Source organism: Oncorhynchus tshawytscha, linkage group LG23 (genome assembly GCF_018296145.1).
Source record: "Oncorhynchus tshawytscha isolate Ot180627B linkage group LG23, Otsh_v2.0, whole genome shotgun sequence".
In the NCBI taxonomy this organism is placed as follows: domain Eukaryota; kingdom Metazoa; phylum Chordata; class Actinopteri; order Salmoniformes; family Salmonidae; genus Oncorhynchus; species Oncorhynchus tshawytscha.
In genome coordinates, this window is record NC_056451.1 from 9,946,720 (window position 1) to 9,952,719 (window position 6,000).

Genomic DNA, 6,000 nt, shown 5'->3' on the forward strand with positions numbered 1-6,000 from the left:
GAACTGGGAAAACTAGAAAACGGGAACTAGAAAAAGACCGGAGTAAGGGGGAAAACGCTGGTAGGCTTGATGAACAAAACAAACTGACAACAGACAAACAGAGAACACAGGTATAAATAGACTGGGGATAATGGGGAGGATGGATGACTCCTGGAAGGGAGTGGAGACCAGCACAAAGACTGGTGAAACAGATCAGGGTGTGACAGTAATAACACTAAGATATTCTGGGCTAACAACGTAAGAAATAATAAATACAAAAACAAAGTACTGCAAAGTTTCCTAAGGATTAGAAGTGAGGCATCCCTCTCTGTCAGCGCCATTTTAGTCTAGTACTTTGTTGAAGCACCTTTGACAGTGATTACAGCCTTGAGTCTTCTTTGGTATGACACTACGAGCTTGGCACATCTGTATTTGGGGAGTTTCTCCCATTCTTCTCTGCAGGTCCTCTCAAGCTCTGTCAGGTTGGATGTCTTGGTTGTGTGCTTAGGGTCGTTGTCCTGTTGGAAGGTGAATCTTCGCACCAATCTGAGAACCTGCTCCGGAGCGCTCAGGACTTCATCAAGGATCTCTCGGTACTTTGCTCCGTTCATCTTTCCCTCGATCCTGACTAGTCTCCCAGTCCCCGCCTCTGAAAAACATCCCCACAGCATGATGCTGCCACCACTATGCTTCACCATAGGGTTGGTGCCAGGTTTCCTCCATACGTGACGCTTGGCATTCAGGACAAAGAGTTCAATCTTGGTTTCATCAGACCAGAGAATCTTGTTTCTCATGGTCTGAGAATCTTTAGGTGCCTTTTGGCAAACTCCAAGTGGGCTGTCATGTGTCTTTTACTCAGGAGTGGCTTCCATCTGGCCACTCTACCATGAAGGCCTGATTGGTGGAGTGCTGCAGAGATGGTTGTCCTTCTGGAAGGTTCTCCCATCTTCACAGAGGAACTCAGGAGTTTTTCAGAGTGATCATCGGGACTTTGGTCACCTCCCTGACCAAGGCCCTTCTCCCCCGATGGCTCAGTTTAGCCGGGCGGCCAGCTCTAGGAAGAGTCTTTGTGGTTCCAAACTTTTTCCATTTAAGAATGACGGAGGCCGCTGTGCTCTTGGGGACCTTCAATGCTGCAGACATTTTTTGGTACCCTTTCCCAGATCCGTGCCTCGACCCAATCCTGTCTCGGTGCTCTACGGACAGTTTCTCTGACCTTATGGTTTTGTTTTTGCTCTGACATGCACTGTCAACTGTGGGACCTTTATATAGACAGGTGTGTGCCTTTCCAAATCATGTCCCATCAATTTAATTTACCACAGGTGGACTCCAATCAAGTTGTAGAAACATCCCAAGGAGGATCAATGGAAACAGGATGTACCTGAGCTGAATTTTAAGTCTCATAGCAAAAGGTCCAAATACTTATGTAAGTAAAGTATTTCTGTTTTTTTTATATTTAATACATTTTTGCTTTGTCATTATGGTGTATTATGTGTAGATTGATCAGGAAAAATGTATTTTAATCCATTTTAGAATAAGGCTGTAACATCATTTTGGGGGGGATAAGTCAAGGGGCCTGAATACTTTTCGAATGCACTGTATGCATGCATACATACCCACATATGCGTGTGTGTGCGCTCATGTGTGTATCCCTGCCTGCGATTGAGGGAGTATGTGTTTGTGTGTGTCTAAGAATCTCTTAGCCCTGTTATGCAGATGTTTGAGTATTGCATCTCTCTCTCCTAATGTGGACTGTAGGCAGGCTAGCCATATGGACGGGAGGGGAGCTCTGGAAACATCCCATTACAAGTCATATATCACACTCCTGACAGCACCCATTCTGCGCTGTTTTCATTTCAATCATGAGTGCAGCTGCATGGGAGAACTCAGGGCTCCACCATGTTAACCCCCTACTGCCCAGGACAGCCACAGGTACCCCAATGTAGGGAGGTGGGGAGTCAAAGGTATAAGAAGAAAGGCTACCCTCTCACCTTGTGGCAGCTTTCTTGACTATTCAATATCTCACTGTATTTATAGTCAATGCAGTCTCGACGGTACTGTAGAAGTGTATCCTCCTTGCTCAGAAAGGTAGAACAGTATGTTCTATGTCTTGATTTGGACACAAGTTAACGGAAACTACTCAAAAATAAAGATCTACCACATGCATTTCTATTTGTCCTGCTCTGAGCCCATTTGTTTAACTCATATTGGTCCTCTAATGAACTACCCTCTCTTGAAATCCAAACAAAGTGAGTGAGAGTGGATTTGTTGAGATTCCTACTTGGTGAACCAGTGTTCTCTGCTCATATTGCCTATTTACAGACGATCAAACCCCCGCTTCCGCATGTAATCTATTCCACGTGCATTATTTTCCCAGAGAAGTCTATTCAAATGTAGCGTAGTACGGCCAACAGAGAGATGGGAGCAGAACAAATACAGTACCCCCGGTCGATCCAACATACAGCCCGGCCTTTTATGTGATTTGTGGGGTACTCCTGGGGCCTTGCTTCACTTTCGATCACAATCCATCTCAGGGACGGGTACAGCTCACATCACAACCTCATGTCTCTGTAAAGAGCTGCAGTGTAAAAACGTATGACCAACCTAGACGTTGTGACTTTGGTCTCAGGCCCAGGTTGCCTCCCTCTCCTTTTCTTCAGCCCCCCCCCTCCTTCCTTCCTTCCTTCCTTCCCTCCCTCCTCCATCCTCTCCTTCCCTCAGTGGGGAACCTGTTGCCAGGACAGGTAGTGAGGGGCGGAAAAGCGGGGGGACATTCCAAGCCCTGTTGTGCTCTCCCACTCCCCCCCACTCTCCCTCTCGGAGGAAAACAGCTGTGGCGTCCAGAGGAAACGCTGCCTTTTTTCCCATCAGGCCGTTGCCTGTGATGGACAGGGGCCTGGTTTGGCTTGCGCTGCGAGGTAGGATGCAGTTTATGGGCCAGAACACAGAGGGAAAGGGGGTCGGGGGAGGAGGGACAGGCGCCACAGGACAGCTTTTGGCCGAAATCTCTGGCATATTCCCCCGTGGCGTCCGACTTCTTGACCCCAACATGAGAGCATCATGGGAGATGACTTTGCCGTACTCCTTAACCTTTGCCAGTCCTTATATATCCCGTGCTAATATGTCTGGGTCGCAGTCTTTCTGTGTTTTCTTTCAATCAGGTATTAAGTGAAAGTTGATGCTGTGTTATTTCCTTTATCAAGTGTGGGATGGATATAATATCTATCCTTCCTTAATATCCTATGTATCTAGCTCTGTCAATCTGACCATCAATCATGTCCAGTGCACATCAATACATACAATGGTGCACCAGAAAATGAGGGTAAGCGAATGAAGCAAATCAAATCTACTTAGAAGCAATCCAGAGTACTTTGGAAACATAGCTAAAAGAAATGTAACGTTTGTTTGGGGTGCTCAAGAACAGCATCCAGTCACAACAAGATGTAGGTGTAAAATGAGTCAGTCAGTACTCACAGACACCTAATAAAGTAAAGAGCACATTGGCCTAACTCCTCTCTCTCGCTCTCTCTTTCTCTCTCTCTCTGTCTCTCTGTCTCTTTCTCCGTCTCTTTCTCCGTCTCTCTCTGTCTCTCTCTGTAAGGCCTTTGTCTCCATCTCCCTGCTGTACTGGGGCCTGCAGACATTCAGCCAAATGATTGCAGTCAAGAAGAAGACAACATGAGATTGTCAGGTCCCATTGGCTTACTGTACCTGGCTTCACCAAATGTTTGAAGGACTTTAGCCATGACTTTAGGTAGCCACACTTTACCATGTATTAACCAACTTACAAGCTTCTATGAATCAAAGATGATATATAATGAGCATATCTTGCCTCATAACAATATTTGTTAGTGTTTTTAATCGGACAAGCATATTATGTATGAATGGCCATAGGCCACTATACCTATGGCCATTCATAGTGTTTCTACGCTTTATCTTATGGGAAGGCAGCTTTTCTGATTTTGTTCAAATTATACTGTTATATGCTGCTATTGATTGACTGATTGATTACAATCAATACAATACATTCCAGTTTAGTGAGCCATTGAGAATATTATGAATGACTTTTAAAACTTTACCTACACCTTTACCTGTACAACAAATACCTCCTAAAACTGCAGGATAACTTTTCCTATGATCTCTTTTTTCATGAAATATAATACTTCTTAACTCTATATTTTTCAGTTCCATTTTTGACTAAACAGATTTCTGTTACCAGTTTCACTCATCAATTTCAGAAATAAACGCTGTATTAGATATTCATGTATTTTATATAACTAAAACTGTGATTCATTTGTATTATGGTATCTGAATAAGTAACACTACACTACACTACTCTACTTCACTACCATGGGCTGGAAAATAGTTTCAGGATTCTGCACCAGGTGGCACTATTGTTGCCTTAAGACTGCATTCATTTTATAGATAAGGTTGCCCCTAGACTCTGGTCTTGGGTCAGTTTTGTATTTTCCCAAATAATAGTTAAGGATTGGAGAAGGAAGATCTGTACCTGGGGTTGCCTAATACAGGTAACTGACAAAATAATAGAAACACTTGAGTAAACGAGGGATTCAAAGTATATTGAAAACAGGTGCTTCCACACAGGTGTGGTTCCTAAGTTAATTAAGCAATTAACGTCCCATCATGCTTAGGGTCATGTAGAAAAATGCTGGGCTGACCATTATTTTTGGCTTCCATGGCTATGCCCCCACAGGATGACAATGCCCCCATCCACAGGTCAAGAGTGGTCACTGGAGCGGTTCTGGGATGACACCAGAGACAGAGTTTTCCACCATCATCAACAAAACACCAAATGATGGAATTTCTCATGGAAGAATGGTTTCGCCTCACTCCAACAGAGTTCCAGAATAAATGCCAAGGTGTTCTGGCTTTGTGGTGGCCCAATGTCCTATTAAGACACTTCACGTTGGTGTTTTCTTCATTTTTGGTAGTTACCTGTACATCAGACCGTGGGCAGCTGGCCTGGTCATAGAATAAAACAAACAAAAACAGTGTAGGTGGCCTACCTAATGGAAGCCTAGTTGAACTGCAGAAACGTGAGTAGACTCGTAGGCCTACAGAACATATCTCTGGTACCTGTTATTCAATGTCTTACCGTCGGGCAGACGGTATCGGAGTATGAGGTCTGATACCCACAGGCTCAGAGACAGTTTCTATCTTCAAGCCATCAGACTGCTGAACACTTGACCTGGACTGACCACCTGCTCTGATTCTCCTCACCTTAGCACACGTACACCCACACAGACATACACTTTTGTGTACGAAACATTAAGAAAACACCTGCTCTTTCCATGGCATAGACTGACCAGGTCAGTCCAGGTGAAAGCTATGATCCCTTATTGATGTCACTAAATCCACTTCAATCAGTGTAGACGAAGGGGAGGAAACAGGTTCAAGAAAGATCTTTAAGCCTTGAGACAATTGAGACCTGGATTGTGTATGTGTGCCATTCAGAGGGTGAATGGGCAAGAAGTGCCTTTGAACAGGGTATGGTAGTAGGTGCCAAGAACTGCAACGCTGCTGGCGCTTTTCACGCTCAACAGTTTCCCGTATGTATCAAGAATGGTCCACCACCCAAAGGATATCCAGCCAACTTGACACAACTGTGGGAAGCATTGAAGACGTCATGATTCCGCATCCCTGTTGAATGCTTTTGACACCTTTAGGGGTGAAGGATGGGTTGGGGGGGAATTCAATATTGCGAAGGTGTTCCTAATGTTTGGTATACTCAGTGTACACACGTCCACAAAGACACACACACATACATTCATGCTATACACACATCACAACTGCTACTACCAGACTCTCACTATGACTGCTAAATACTGCACAATTTAAACCCTTCCCCCCCAATCCCCCCTTCCCTGAAACACGTGTAAATATTGGACTATAAATTGTGCCTTCCTGTATTATACTTATGCTAAAATGTTTATTCAATTCTACTGAGCCATTTACTTTATGTACGTGTTCTTATACTTTATTATTTCTTATCGTTGCGTT